Source organism: Mustela nigripes, chromosome 4 (assembly GCF_022355385.1).
Source record: "Mustela nigripes isolate SB6536 chromosome 4, MUSNIG.SB6536, whole genome shotgun sequence".
Lineage (NCBI taxonomy): Eukaryota > Metazoa > Chordata > Mammalia > Carnivora > Mustelidae > Mustela > Mustela nigripes.
In genome coordinates this window covers 173,075,186-173,090,700 of record NC_081560.1, presented here as the reverse complement: position 1 = coordinate 173,090,700, position 15,515 = coordinate 173,075,186, and the positions used below count along the sequence as shown (strand labels likewise).

The window sequence follows — 15,515 nt, the reverse complement described above, 5'->3', positions numbered from 1 at the left end:
CCACAAAATGGGAATAAAACATGCCTTCCTTGGGGCTTCGGGGTGGCTCTGTGGGTTAAAGCCTCTGCCTTTGGCTCAGGTCATGATCCCAGGGTCCTGGGATCAAGCCCCACATCGGGCTCTCTGCTCAGCAGGGAGCCTGCTTCTCCCTCTTTCTCTGCCTGCCTCTCGGCCTACTCGTGATCTCTGTCTGTCAAATAAATAAGTAAAATCTTAAAAAAAAAAAAAGTGCCTTCTTACCAGCCAGACAGAAGTGACGGAAGACAATACCGAAACAGGAAATGGGAGGAGCTCAGTAAAGGAGAGAGCCCTGAATGTAGGGACCTGGAACAGCAGGTTCCTGAGTCCAGAGAGGAAGGAGGGAAGCGAATGCACCTTCCTCTGCACAGCGGTTGGGCTAGTCTAGCAGGCGCGTATTATATGTGTGCAGACTCGGACACCTTAGGTAAGTAAATTCCCTTACCCGAAGCAGGACCAACAGCACAACATGATGAACTAGACCATGGATCTTAATCAGACATCCTCAGCTTTTGCATCCACTCTCATTTGTAACTTTACAAACGACTATAATGGTGCAGAGGGTAGAGAAAGCCCAGGTATAGAATTATTTACAACTCTGTAATGAAATCAATACAACATGATTTCCATAGGCAGTTCCTGGACAGGCAAAGGTTGCTTTATCACAATGTTTCTTTGTGATTGTGTCCACTGTGATGGGATGACATGTACAGCACCTTACTCCAGGAGGTGAGGAGGCTTCAGTGATCCTTGTTCCCACAAGAGTTCTATGAGAATAACCAGGGGTCCTGATCCACCATCAACTGAGGCAAACTCGCTGGATTCCCTCAACCTTTTTTAAGATTTTATTTTTAAGTAATCTCTTTACCCAAAGTAGGGCTTGAACACCCAAACTCGAGATCAAGAACGACATGGTCCACCGACTGAGCCAGCCAGGCGCCCTGGATTCCCTCTGCCTTAAGGTATCTCCAGGTGGGAACTTGGTGTAGACCTTGAGAAGCTCCAGGTCCACTGAGCAATACCGCCATCTGGTGGTCATACAAAGAACTAAGAAAATGAGTGATCATGGGAAATTCTGTTTCAGGCCCTTGAGTTACGGAATCACCTTTTACATCTACTCCAGGAGGATCTACTTAAGGTGCATTTGTACTGAATATTCTAATAAAGAATGTTTTATACTAAGGCTCCTGTGTCGTTGATTAAATACGGCTATAGTCTTTGAAGTCCCTCCCATTAAGAGGCGGAGCTTATTTCCCTATCTCTCCAATCTGGGCTGAGTCAGTGATGGGCTTTGGAACAGAAGGCACAGGAAATGATGCTGCATGATTTCCAAGCCCTCACCTCAAAAGGTCTCAGAGTTTCCCTGCTCTCAGAACACTGCTGCCTTCAAACAAGCCCGGGCTAGCCTCCTTGAGGTTGGGACTCCACCTGGAGGAAGAAAGGCCCAGCTGTGTCAGCCATTTCTCCTGAGGCCCTGACTGGTGAGTGAGGCCATCCAGGACCAGGCAGCCAAAGCCCAACCATTGCAAAGAGGGCGATGAGTGAGCCCCAGGAAGGCCAGCTAAAGCCAACCCAAAGACTAGCCCATCGAATCACATGTTCTCATAAGCCACTAAATTCTGGGTGGCTTGTAACATAGCACTAAATAACCAATGCACACCCTCAGATTTATGACTTTAGAAATCTATGTTCCAGGGGCCCCTGGCTGGCTCAGTGGGTGGAGTGTGCAACTCTTGATCTCAGGGTTGTGAGTTCGAGCCCCGCATTGGGTGTAGAAGTTACTAAAAATATTTTTTTTAATAATTTTTTAAAAATCTTCAGGGCTCCTGGGTGGCTCAGTCCTTAAGCAGCTGCCTTCAGCTCAGGTCATGAATCCCAAGGTCCTGGAATAAAGCCCTGCATTGAGCTCCCTGCTGTGCAGGAAGCCTGCTTCTTCCTCTCGCACTCCCCCGCTAGTGTTCCCTCTCTCACTATCTCTCTCTGTCAAATAAATAAATAAAATCTTTGAAGAAATAAATAAAAATTAAAAAATAATAAAAATCTGCATTCTGGCCTATACACATCAGGTTTATTATTACTATTTTAAATTGGGGTTGGGGGCAGCATATATCCATATTTCCACATGGTGAATCTTGACTGTTGCACAAATTTTGACTATTACATGCTCTGATTTCTCATGCATTCCACACCTCTTCTTTATTCGTTCATCAAACATTAACTGAACATGTCACAAGTCATAGCTACTGGGAAGGCTCTAAGGACTTGGGACTAAGTTAGGTATGATGCCTACTTTTAAGAGGTTCCAGCGACTGGAGAAGATGCACGTGCAAATACATCATAACAAAGAGTAGTACATCTTGAGTTAGAACGGAGAAGTGACCCCCTGTGTGTTGGGGCAAGGGGTGGGCATTGTATTACACAGGAGCCAATCAGGAGAAGAGAGAACAATCCAAGTATATAGAATGAAAAGATGAAATCCAAGGAATTTGCTATATAGGCGAGAAAGCAAACAAAAGATGGTGGGGGGCAGAGGGGGTGGGCAGAGACGTGAAAAAGGGTCAGCAGCTACTGCCAAAGACACAGCGAGCCACGGAGAAGGAGGGGCAGAAGGACCCTGGCGTTTCCCTTCCTCCCACTGCAGTCTGCCGCTGTGCCGGACCCCAGGGGAGCCCAGGGGATGCCGCTTGCCTGCCACCCTGGGACTGGGAACACTGCAGGGAAGGGTGACCGCCAACAGGATCAGGATCTGCCATGGGGTGCTGTGGACTGTTTCATGCCCTCGACACATTTCCCCGCCATAGCCTCCCTCCGCCTCCCCCACCCCAAGAGCAGTATCAGGGTTCCACATGGGCCCTTCTCAAAGGAGAGTCCCAACAATTTTTTTTTTTTAAGTAGGCTTCACACCCAACGTGGGGCTTGAACCCACAACCCCAAGATCAAGAGTCACACGCTCTACTGACTCAGCCAGCTAGGTGTCCCCAACAAACACCTGAATAGGAGCATTAAGTCATGTGGGATAGAGGACAGAGCACTTGCCTGGGAGTCTGGATCTCAGCCAGAAGAACCACTGCCCCCTCCACCCCGAACCCAAACAGTGAGGGGGCATGACTAATGGGACTAAATGGTCTTCCAGTCTCACATTTCGATGAGCCAGTAAGAGGACTCGGAGCGCCTCTTAAGCCCATGAAGCCTGTGAGATGCGCGGGACACCATGGCGTGGTGGCGGACAGTGGGTCCAGGGCTCCGAGTGCAAATCCCAGCTCGGTGCTTGCTGCGCATCACTAGCAGGAAGTTGTTCTCTCTCCTTGCCTCTGTCTCCTTATGAGTAAAACGGGGTGACCATTCCTAGTTCACAGGGTTGTCCTGACGATGAAGCGAACCCCTTGAGTTCCTCTGGCATGATCTGTGGCAGGGTCTCTCAGAGACCGGCTTCTGGACAAGGAGCATCGGCATCACCTGAAAACTTGGTGACATGAACTGAACTTTCTGGGGCTTCACCCCAGACTTACTGAGCCAGAAACGCTAGGAGCAATCTGTGTTGGAACAAGCCGTCTAGGGGCACTGATGTCCTGCTGAAGTCTGAGAACCAGCCATCTGGCTGGAACAGAACAGACCCTCAAGAAACAGGAGCTATTATTGCTATTTTTACTGCTTTGATGAGTTTGAAAAAGGAATATTTTCCCCTTTCGCCAACTAATCTTTTGGAACGAGCCAGCGTCTGAGGATACCCAAGGCTTTGAGCCCCAACGCCAACTGTCAGTGTTTTGGGGGTTCACTCAGCCACTCCACAGATGGCTGAGACCACAGATGGCCCAGAGAACCTCAGAGCTAGCCGCTTCCCAGACCCCAGGTATGACACATTCCTCCACACCCCGGAGGGGTCTGGGAATATCTCAAGTAGGGGGAGGGGGAAAAGGACAGCGAAGATTTCTGAGAGAGGGCGAAGGTACAAAAGAAAGGACTAAATAAATATGCAGCCCTAAAAAAGTAGAAGTGAAAATCTCAGAGAACTCTCTGTCCAGAAATCTGGGGGGTAAGAACCCTGAGAGAAGAAAATGAGACAGAGGGAGCCGAAGAGATTGGTGATGCCGATCAAACGTAGGACAGGGTGGGGTCGCGGCCTCAGGGAAGCAGGAAGAAGCTGGAAGGACCTGGAAGGAGTAGAAGGAAAAACACCCCCTCCCTTCATTGCTCCTCCCCCGCTCATCCTGTGCTAGGAGGGGGGCTCCACGGCCACTAGATGGCGGTGTCCTGCCAAACTGGCTGGGAGACACGATCAGCAAATTATGACTATTTTGAGATGTTCCGCAGTCCGGACGCGGGCTTGCCCAGAGAAACAAGGGTGAGGAAGGCCCAGGGTTTGTATTCGACCAACTGCGCTAACTCCGACCCATGGAGCTACAAGGATGAGAGAGGGCGTGCGGAAGGAGGACGCTGGTCCAATCAGGCAGGGGGCGTGGGAGCTCCGGAGAGGCGCAGAGGACTTCTCCCCCTGGGCTCCTGTTGGCGCTCGGTGAAAGGGAGTGGGGCCGTCCGTGGCCAGACCACCGGCCATCCATCCGCCGCCCCTCTGGTCCACACTCTGGCCGCTGAGTTCCACCACAAGACAAGCAAAGGACCGGGATGGACTCACTGCCTTCGCTAGAAATACAGCTGAGCCCCCGATCCATGGATTCCTTTCTTTTCTTGGCACAGGGGGATGGATCTTGAGATTTCTTCCCCAATGGCTACAAGTACATCTAAACTGATAGGAAATAAGGTACCGGCTCTTTAATTCTAAGGCTCGGTGCTCCCACTTCAGCAGGCACCCCCACCCGGAGGGGGAGGGCCTGTTAAGGACAGCATGCTAGCACCCACCTCCAGAGTTTCCCACTCAAGAAGTCTGGAGGAGTCAGGTCAAGAATTTGCTTTCTCTCCAGTTCCCAGGTGACTTGCTGCTGGGGGTCCCGGACCACACTTGTTCTAAGGTAATAACTTTCCTCCAAGCCCTTTTACTTTGCATAGCAAGTCAACCTTCTCATCACATTGGTAAGCCATTCCCACCATCCCAATAATAAGCACAAGCAAAGTGTGTAAGCCCCCCCCCAGCCACAGCCCCTCCAAATTCTGAGGGTCTAGGATGCCATCTTCGGAGGCCCCAGGTGAGGCAGCAGGACCACAGGAGCCACAGGCATCCCGCAGGCCCACTGTGCGCCCAGTACTGTTCTCAGGGACTGACAGGTACTGCGTCATTCAATCCCCTCGTACTTCTACTTGCATTTCCTTTTTATGGGGAGGTATCCGACGCTCCGTGAGGGGAAGTCACTTGCCCAAGGTCACACAGCTAGCAGGTGGAGGAGCTGGGGGCGCACCCAGGAGATCCTGCTCCTGTGTTCTTAATCATTCCGCTCTATTTCCTCCTAATTCAAAGGGCTCTGGAGCTCCTGCCAGAGCTCGCACTGACAGATTTCCCTGGTGAAGAGAAACAGATTTCTTCCAATAAGGAAAATCTAATAAAAATGAAACAAAGGGACAATGCAGGCACTGAAATGTGTGTGTGTGTGTGTGTGTGTGTGAGATCTACAGGTCACCTGGTTGTGGGAAGGTAGAAGACAAGCTCTGGAATAAAGCTGACCCAGTTAGAATACAAGCCACTTAACCTCTCTGAGCCTTGGTTTAATAATCTATAACATCTGTCTTGCCTTCCCCCCACTGGAGGTTGAAAGAATTAAGTGAGGTCGCGTATGTGACAGCTTCTACTTAACTCATAAGCCTTCTATACAAATTTTTGCTAAAATACACCCAACGTAAAACTTACCATTTGACCATAAACCTCTTAGAAGTGTTTTCGACCGTGTAGTTTGTCTCAGCTCCCCAAACAAGGTAGCAATGAAACCATGAGGTTCTCCCAACCCTCGCAAGCCTGCGCTGCTCTGAGAGCGGTGGCTTGCGTCAGCACAAGGAAGTGTCCAGCACCTGGTGTGACCGACAGCCTGAGGCCTGTGCCCAGCTGACCCGACTTTCCAGGACTCAAGCTCACCAGAAAGCAGATCTTGCACAGATGAAGCTTTACATGAAAAATGGGCCTGAAGAGGGTAGAAATGAATCTTCCTGTGTCTCTGGCATCAGCCCTCTACTAAGAACCAGAAGAGCCTTTGCTTTTGGCTTTAGGGTTTTTAACACATCAACAGAGCTTCCCAGCTGCTATCCAGGTGCTTTTAAGATCAAACATGCCAGGGGTTACTAACATACAGGTACCAGCCCAGCCGGGCCCGAACAGTCAAGCAGCACTATTCGATCTTCTGTGCGAAGTTTGGTTTCTTTTTTCTCGTCATACGACTACCATAAAAGAAAGAAATCGTGTTGTGAGAAAGTAGAACTTCTGTATAAGGAAGCTTGTGGGTAAAGAAAAAAATGAGGAAAAAAAACCATTGTGGGCTAATTAAAAAAAAAAAAAAAGTTTAGCTGATCTTCTTGCCTTTAATTAGCTCCAGAAAAAGTGTAGGTGAGCACACTTCAAGGGAACTGGCCCAAGCCCCACACTCCAGACCCAGACGAGGGGTCCATGCTGCTAAGGTTCCAGAGATTTCTGTAGCTCAAAGAACAAAACTGTCCATGTTCTCTGTTTTCGTGTCTTGGAAGCTTTGCAGAGGAGCTGCAAAGGACTGCGGTAGGGCCTCCAGGCTGAAAGCTAAAGAAGGAATGGCTCAGGAAGCTGATGAAAGGCACAGGTCTTCCCTCTCCCCAGCCTGTGACTGGGGACAGGGTGGTGGAGAAGGTAAGAATAAAGAATGTGCTGGTGGGGACTGGGGATGCTAGAGAAGCAAGATAAGCTGACGGGAGTGTTGGGGAGCTGCCGAAGGATGCACAGCCTAAGCAGAAATGAAGGCTGCCATCTTGGATGATCAGGAAGGTAAGGAAAGCCCAACTGAGTACCACAGGATCACAGGAAAAAGACAAATGCAGCCACTAGGATAGAGAAGGAACTGACCCCCAGATAATGACAGCCATGTTGTCCTGGACAGAAATTCTAACACCGTTGGATTGTCAAAGATGTTTCTCCCTTGCTGGATCTAGCTGGCTTTTGCCTCCTCTCTCTAAACCCACAAGAGCTAACATGGTGTGCTGTGTATCCGCTGAACCCTGCCCCTGAAGCAAATATGTTTCTGTGTTTTCACACAAATCATGTTGTATCTGCTGCTGTCTTCCTGAATAAGGGGATGAACAGAGGTAAGAAAAAGCCAAGTCATCTTAGCCCAGGAGGGGGTCCCCAAGTCCTTTCCCAGTGGAGGTCCAGGTGGCCATAAATTGCCCCCCACCCCCGACACATACTCCCCACCAAGCCCCATGGGCAAGGAAGCCTTGGAGAGCACAGGAGGGAAGATGGCCTCCATCTCTCTGGTGGGTCTTTAACCTGGCTCTGCAGCTCCCCACACTGGGCTCCCACTAGCTATCTGTGGCCTCCCTCTCCAACTGGACCTGGGCCAGCTTTCTCTTCCCAGATCCCACCATTCTCCATGAAAACCAAGCCTGGCAATCTACATTACATGATTCCATCAGAAACAAAAGTATCCTAACTTTCCAAGATCAACATTTCTCCACCTTGACCCAGAGCCAAGGCCATCAAACACATACCTAAGCAACAGACTTTTACCACATCCTAAAACACTTTCCAAAACTCTGGGACCAGCGGCCCTGGGGCCTCCAACCAGACTTCCTTCCTTGGCTCAGCTTTGACCATGAACCTGTCTCAGCTCAGCAGCTGGCCAGAAATGCCAAGGTGCCTTAGCGCCCAAGTTCCCAGACAAGACTGCATTGCTGAGGATCAGGGGAGGCTGGAGCGGGTCGGGGCACTGGGGCAGGAGCAAGAGGGAGACTGCACGGCTGGGCCTGAGAACACCCAGATCTGGAGGGCACTGGGCGAGGTTTTCGCATTGCTATGTGGGGAGAATCTGCGAAGCCTCAAGGGCCAGGAGCCAAGGGGCTTGACCTACATGATCTCAGTTCAGTGATCTTCATTCATCTTCCCATCAATCCTGCTGGTGCAGATTATTTTACATCTTACAGATCAAAGTTTTCAGATCAAAGTTGCCCAAAGCCACATGCCCAGGAACTTGCCCGGCCTGGATTCAAACAGATACCGATGCTTTTTCAGGCTCTTCTCTGCTCCCTTCCAGATCAGTCCTCAAGTCAAGTTCTGTCTGGAAGCCCTACTTTCTTTCTTCCTCAAGTCTGTACATAAGCACTTGTCTCTCATGTAAAATTCTCTGAGACGTCACGCTATCAGGCAGCTCGACAAAACAACCCTATTCTGACAGAAGACTATGGATGAGGGTAGCATCACGAGGATGGAGATTTCGTTTTGTTCCCTGCTGGACACCCAGCGTCTGGGGCAGTGCCTGTCACATGCCGACACACGGTTGGCACCCAGTCAGTGTGAGTGTTGAACAAACACCCTTCCAGATGGCAGGTTGTCCCAAAGTTTTCATGGTTTCCTGGTCAAACCCCTTCCTAAAAACAAGGCAAGGTTTCAAGAGCCCTCAGTGAGACTAGAACAGCCACAAAGACACAGCATAACTCAGATACGTGCAGTTTCCCCCTCAGTCCTCATGAGATCAGGCTTCAGCCAACGAACAGAAAAGTATCCACCTGACTTGGCACCTGCAGCCAGAGAAGCAGCAGTTACCTCCCGGAGGGACACTGACAGCTCCCCACACCCCTCTCAGTTACCTATCAGCTGAGCGGTTGCGGAATAGTTCAAATGCTTCTTGTTAATTCTGCAGCACAATGGGCCCTTCCCACTCAGGGCTGCGGGTCTGAGTTCCCAGCGGTCTCCCGTGCCCCGCTGAGGAATGAGGAATGACGGGTACACTGGACTCCCCGCCGTGACTCACAAAAGCTCCTCAGCCAGACTCCCTTTAGGGATGCTGAGTCAGGAGACCCTGAGACACCACTTATTTCCTTTAGGATAAGAACAGACCAATTGCAGTGGCCTTGCTGAAACTGGGCAAGCCCCGGGGACCCCACATTACTTCTGCTGACCTGCAGGAAAAGCTCAACTAAGAAGCCAGGCCTCCTAGCAGCTTGGGGGTAGCCCCCAGACAGGAATAAGCCAAGGTCCCTAGCTCAAGGAGCTTCCAACTAGTTTGAAAACCAACACAACTTTAAAATTGGCGTTAAAGTGTTTTAAATTTAATAATTTTTAAAAATATATTTAAACATAATTTTAAATAATTTACATTTTTAATAAAATAATTTTAATTCTCTTTATTGTGAAATTAAAAATGTATAATTAAGCACATAAAGGGTACTAGTCTTGTTGACATACACATATACCCATCTAGAGATGGTATTACCCATATATAGAGCAAGACATATGGAATATTTCCAGCACCTCAAAAGGCTCTCTCATGTATCTCCCTCCCTGATCTACACCCCATAACAATATCCTAACTTCCAATACCAAGTATAATTTTGCCTGGTTTTGCACTTCATGTCATTGCAATTGTATTGCACACACTAGTTTATGTCTGGTTTCTTCCACTCAACATATCTCTGAGATTCACTCATATGGAGTATGTGCTCATTCTTTTACATTTCTAAGCGCTATTTTTCGTCTAAATACACTACAATTCTTTATCCATTTGCCAATTGGTAGAAACAACGAAGTCACTTCCAGCTTGGAACTATTATAAACAGGTTGCTACAGACACGCTTACCAGTCTTTTGGGGGATGAATATACTCAGTGCTTGTGATATCTAGCTAACAGCGGGCTGGCATGGTCCTAGGGAGACCTGTATTTAACATTGATAGAAAATGCTTGTGTCCCAAATTGGTTGTACCATTTCACCTTTCCATGAGTGGTGGGTCAGAGTTCCAGCTTCATGTAGGAGTACTTTATTCCTTTTTACAGCCAGATAATACTGCAGTGTATGGACAGACGACATGGTGTACCAATCAGTCCATCAGTTATTATAAATTTGAGTTGCTGCCACAGTTGGGTGATTATGAATAATGCTGGTATGAATATTCCCGTACAAGTCCTTGTGTGGACACACAGTTTCATTCCTCTTGGGATACTCCTAGTAGGGGGACTGCTGGACCATATGGGAATTCTATGAGTAACCCCTGGAGGAACTGCCAGACTGATTTCCAAAATGGCTGTACCATCTGACAGTCTCACCTGCGAAGAATGATGGTTCCAATTTCTCCACATCCTTGGCAACACTTGGTGTTGTCAGGCTGTTTAAATTTTACTCATTCTTATGGGTGTATAATAGTGTCTCATGTATGGTTGTAATCTACACTTTCCTAATGAGTAATAATGTTATGCACCTTTTCCTATCTTATACTCTCCACCTCCATATCCTCTGATCCCCCACACAGCTGTTGCTACCCACCCACCGCAGTGAGAATCACTAGACAAGAACATCTGCTTGGCTTTTATTCCCCGGGCTCTATTACAAAAGTGGGAGTTTGTTTCATTAATCAATAATCAACTTATGTCAAAATATTAAATGGGTCTTTTTCAAAGCCCCCCTTTGGAAATCCATCCAAAGAAATGTTCCAACACTGCTTCTGTCCCCAGGAACAACAGTAGTTGTTAGACACTAGAAAGGGGCAAGTAAGTGGGAGTGGGAGTAATCCGGGAAGGCTTCCTGTGGAGGTGAGCTCACCTACAACTTGAAGAACAAGTTAAACTGATAAACAGGAAAACCATCTATGCAAGGGGAACTTTGTGAGGAAGGCAGAAAGGCTCTGGGAATCTTGGGGCCAGGAAGGAGTCTTGCTTAGACAGGAATGTTGCAAAGCGTGTCTTAGGGCCAGATAAAGTTGAAAGGATTTATTAATATAAGATCTATAAAGAGCTCTTTGTGTCACAGGTGCAGTGAAGGTTTTGGGATGTGAACTGATGGCCTTTTTTACAGAGAAGGTGCCAAACAAAACACACCAACAAACAAAAACCAAGGGGCCAGGTGGGACACAGGGTATTATGATTTTGTCTACAGGGTCAGACACAAAACCCACACAGACCTAAAAGGACCATTAGCCAATGGCCAGGCCAGATAAGGAGACTGGCCCAAGAAGGATTGTCCATTTGGCTGATGGGTCACTTCTGAAAGCTTTCATTCTCTACTCAGTCCTGGCAGGCCACCCTCTCCTTGTTTTAGAGGAGGTTGGCCAAACAGAAGAACAAAGGAACAGGTCTTCATGGTTCCTACTGATCCCATGACTACCTTCTAAAATACTTCCAATGGTTTCCCCTTGCTCTAGAAAAACCACAAGGGCCTAAAACCCTCACCTCACTGCTCTCTCCAGCTCCCCCAATCCTGGCTCTGCTCTCTGGCTACCCTGGCATTCCTTCAGCTCCAGGAATTTTCCCACATGCTCTTCCGGCTGCCTGGAAACCTTCTCCCGCCTCTTGCTTACTCCTCTCCTTCCTTCATATCTCATCGTCTTCAGGAAAATCTTCCCTTACACACTACTTTTCTGAGTTCAGATCTAATTCCTACCTTACACCTTCTCTCGGAACCCCTCTTCTTTCCTTTTGAACACTGATGTCTATTATAACTACACCACCCCATCTTGGTGTTTGCTTGATTCAAGTCTGCACAGGAGAAAAAGCCACATCAGTTTCTGCTCATTATCATACCCCATTGTCCTGCACAGTGCCTGGCCCATGAATGGATGAAGGAATGAATGAATGAGTGAAAGAATGAATGGCCACAGAGAGTCTAGCAATTAGTAAGATCTAGTCCTCTGGCCCCTGGTAAGACAACAAAATGACACAGCAATTCTACTTTCAGGTGTATACCTGGAAGAAATGTGCACATATGTTCTCTAAAAGACATGTACAAAAATGCTCACGATAACATTATTTATAACAGTCAGGAATTAGAACAACCTAAGTATCCACAAAGAGTAAAACAGAGAAATAGACAGCGGTATGGTCATTTAATGGAATACTAGACAGCAGTGAAAATTAACAAAATGCCATTACTCACTACAATGTGGCTGAATCGCACCAACCTAACACTGAGCAAAAACAAAGTTAGACACGAAAGGGAACATAATGTATAATAATTACATGAAATTCAATATCAGGCCAACTAAATTAGGGTCAAAAATTTCAAAGTTAAAACCACTGTTAGGGGGAATAATGACTAGAAGGAGGCAAAGAGGCTCCCAGGATTTTGGTAAAGTTCTGTTTCTTGATCTGCGTACAGATTTTTCGGGATATGTTCACTGTATGAAAATTCATTGAATGTTCACTTGCTATTTCTGTAGGTATACCATACTTGAGCAAAAAGCTTACTGAGGAAAAAAAAAAAAAAAAAGGAAAGACAATTCCTTCGTTAGACATGTTGGACCTCAGTGTGCCAAGAGGGTATCTCAGAGGTCTAGGAGCATAAACTCCAATGCTGCTGACATGTTTCTGTGTGCACACATGGCCCACAGCACACATGGCCCACAGCAACCATCATGTCTCTCTCTTTCCTTGCTTTCCCAAGAAACACAAAGCAGAAACAAAGTTGTTGTTGAATGACCTAATCCAAAAATGTATGAAATGTAATGCAAAAAGTAGAACAAAACATTTTGTTCTATACAGCTATAAATGTGTTGACAAACACACAGAGCATGTATTTGGGAAGAGAATAAGTAGGGGAAATCAGTGCAAATTGGGTGTATTCCATGCAAACTGCTTTGTAGAGAAGTAAGCATGTGACTGGGAATGTAATTTGGGAAGGGGGACTCGATCTCTTTAAATGTTATAAAAACTGCATTATGATTTTCTTGGTTTAAGCAACTTCTTCTCAAGCCCTCTGGTTGCAAAGAAGTTGTGACTTCTTAATCCTAAATGCATGTTATTCAATACTTGCTGCCAGAAGATTGAGCTACAGCCTCTCTGGGGCTGAAAGTGTGAATATTTTGTGCACATACATTTGTTCTCTTCGAGACAGCCCAGCTGGCCCAGGGAAGGTTCAGGTTTGCCCATAGCCCAGTTAATCAGCTGTCAGGACAAAGGGTGGGGAATAGTGTTTTTTCATAACTGTGACAGTATGATTTATAAAAACATCTGTACCTAGTGATAACCAAGTTTCTAGTGAAGAGCTCCCAAAACCCTTGGAATTTCCTGTAATGAGAGTGATACAAGTATCTTTTATTATATTAATAAGTTGGCTTTTGGTGGACACCAAATGAGGGTTGATGATGAGGGTTGATAGCTAGGAGGACCAACCATGTGACTGGAAGGTTGGGACCCAATAGCCAATGAGTGAATCAATTGTGCCTACATAATGAAGCCTCCAGAAAAATCTAAAAAGAGAGGGTTTAGAGGCTTCTAGGTTGGTGTACACATGGAGATTCAGGGAGAGTGGTGTGCTTGAAGAGGCTGTGGGAGCACCTCACCCCTTCCTTCTACCTTGCTCTATGTCTCTTCCATCTGGTTGTTCCGGAGTTACTTCCTTTTATAATAAGCCAGTAACCTAGAAAGTAAAATGTTCTCTGGAGTTCTGTGAGTCACTTTAGCAAATTAATCGAACCCAAGGAGTAGGTCACAGGAACCTTGGATTTATAGTGGGTGGTCAGAAGTACCGGTAGAGGCACCTGGTTGGTGCCATCGGTTGAGTGTCCAACTCCTGATTTTGGCTCAGGTCATGAACTCAGGGTCATGGCACTGGGCTCCACGTCAGGCTTCGCACTCAACGTGGAGTCTGCTTGAGATTCTCTCTCTCCCTCCGCTCCTCCTGCCGCTCATACACTCTCTGTCTCTTTCTCTCTCAAATAAACAAAATCTAAAGAGAAAAAGGAGGAGGAGGAAAAGGAGGAGACGACAACATGCAGGTAACAACCTGAGCTTGCAACTGGCATCTGAAGTGGGGGAAGGGGGAGCCGTGGATAGTGCCAGGTAGTGTCAGAATTGAGTTGAATTATAGGACATTCAGCTGGTGCTAGAAAACCACATATACACATTTTGAAGAACCTTTAATGGTCTGAGCTTGTAGTCAAACTCCTAAACCTCTCACTGCTTGGGCTGAAGCTCAAGCGATAAAACTGGCCATCCCGGGCAAACACCCCAAACTCCAGCTAAGATGCATGTTTATTAGCAACCCTGCTGCCACACCTTTGTATGTGGGGTGGTGTCCTGGGTTCTACGGGTAATAGCAGAAGTTTAACTAGAAGGCATCAACTCTAGAGATGATGGCCAATTGGTGGGGCAGACACGCACTCTCATACCCTGGGTGGTTATTTTTATCAAAATAAAAATGCATACACCTTTGACCCAGCAATCCTACATAGAGAAAGTGGATCCTTCCAGGGAAGTCATATACACGGACACCATTTGGGGTCTGTGGTTTTCTTCTGAACACAAGCAAAGATACACCGGCAAGGCTTCCACTGCAACACTGTGGTGTTGTAACAGCGAGACAGAAGAAACAATTTAAATAGGACCGTGCAAATAAATTAGGGTAATTCCTTCACTGGAATACTACTGAATCAAGACAAAAGCACAGAGGGTTTTGTATGGGCTGACAGGCAACAATGTCTCCAGAGACAACAGTGTTACGACAAAATTAAATATGGCAGCTAACTACTATATACAGGTTTCTTTTAGCATAAAAAACCTATACATGCAGATACATGTTTTTAAAAGTGGAGAATATCTCTTGAAAGAAACCCAAGAAACTGAAGAGGGGAAACAAGAGAAGTAAAGTATCAGGAAGAAGGGAAATTTACTGATGATGATAGATAGCTCTGCCTCATTTGCATTTTCATCATATGCATATGGATTGGGTTTTTTCTTTTTTTTTCCAAATAATAAATTTTTTTAATTTATTTTTTTTATTTTTTATTTTTTCTAAACATCTATTTTTATCCCCAGGGTTACAGGTCTGTGAATCACCAGGTTTACACACTTCACAGCACTCACCAAAGCACACACCCTCCCCAATGTCCATAATCGCACCCCCTTCTCTCAAACCCCCTCCCCCCCAGCAACCCTCAGTTTGTTTTGTGAGATTAAGAGTCACTTATGGTTTGTCTCCCTCCCAATTCCATCTTGTTTCATTGATTCTTCTTCTACCCACTTAAGCCCCCATGTTTCATCACCACTTCCTCAAATCAGGGAGATCATATGATAGTTGTCTTTCTCCGCTTGACTTATTTCGCTAAGCATGATACGCTCTAGTTCTATCCATGTTGTCGCAAATGGCAAGATTTCATTTCTTTTGATGGCTGCATAGTATTCCATTGTGTATATATGCCACATCTTCTTGATCCATTCATCTGTTGATGGACATCTAGGTTCTTTCCATAGTTTGGCTATTGTGGACATTGCTGCTATAAACATTCGGGTGCATGTGTCCCTTTGGATCACTACGTTTGTATCTTTAGGGTAAATACCCAGTAGTGCAATTGCTGGGTCATAGGGCAGTTCTATTTTCAACATTTTGAGGAACCTCCATGCTGTTTTCCAGAGTGGCTGCACCAGCTTGCATTCCCACCAACTATTGGG

General features: G+C 46.7%; 1 protein-coding gene across 1 annotated transcript in view; it reads right to left on the bottom strand.

The window, feature by feature from the left end:
• RBM20 (RNA binding motif protein 20) overlaps positions 1-15,515 on the bottom strand; it is a 188,719-nt gene that overhangs the window by 88,799 nt on the left and 84,405 nt on the right. The window lies entirely within an intron of this gene.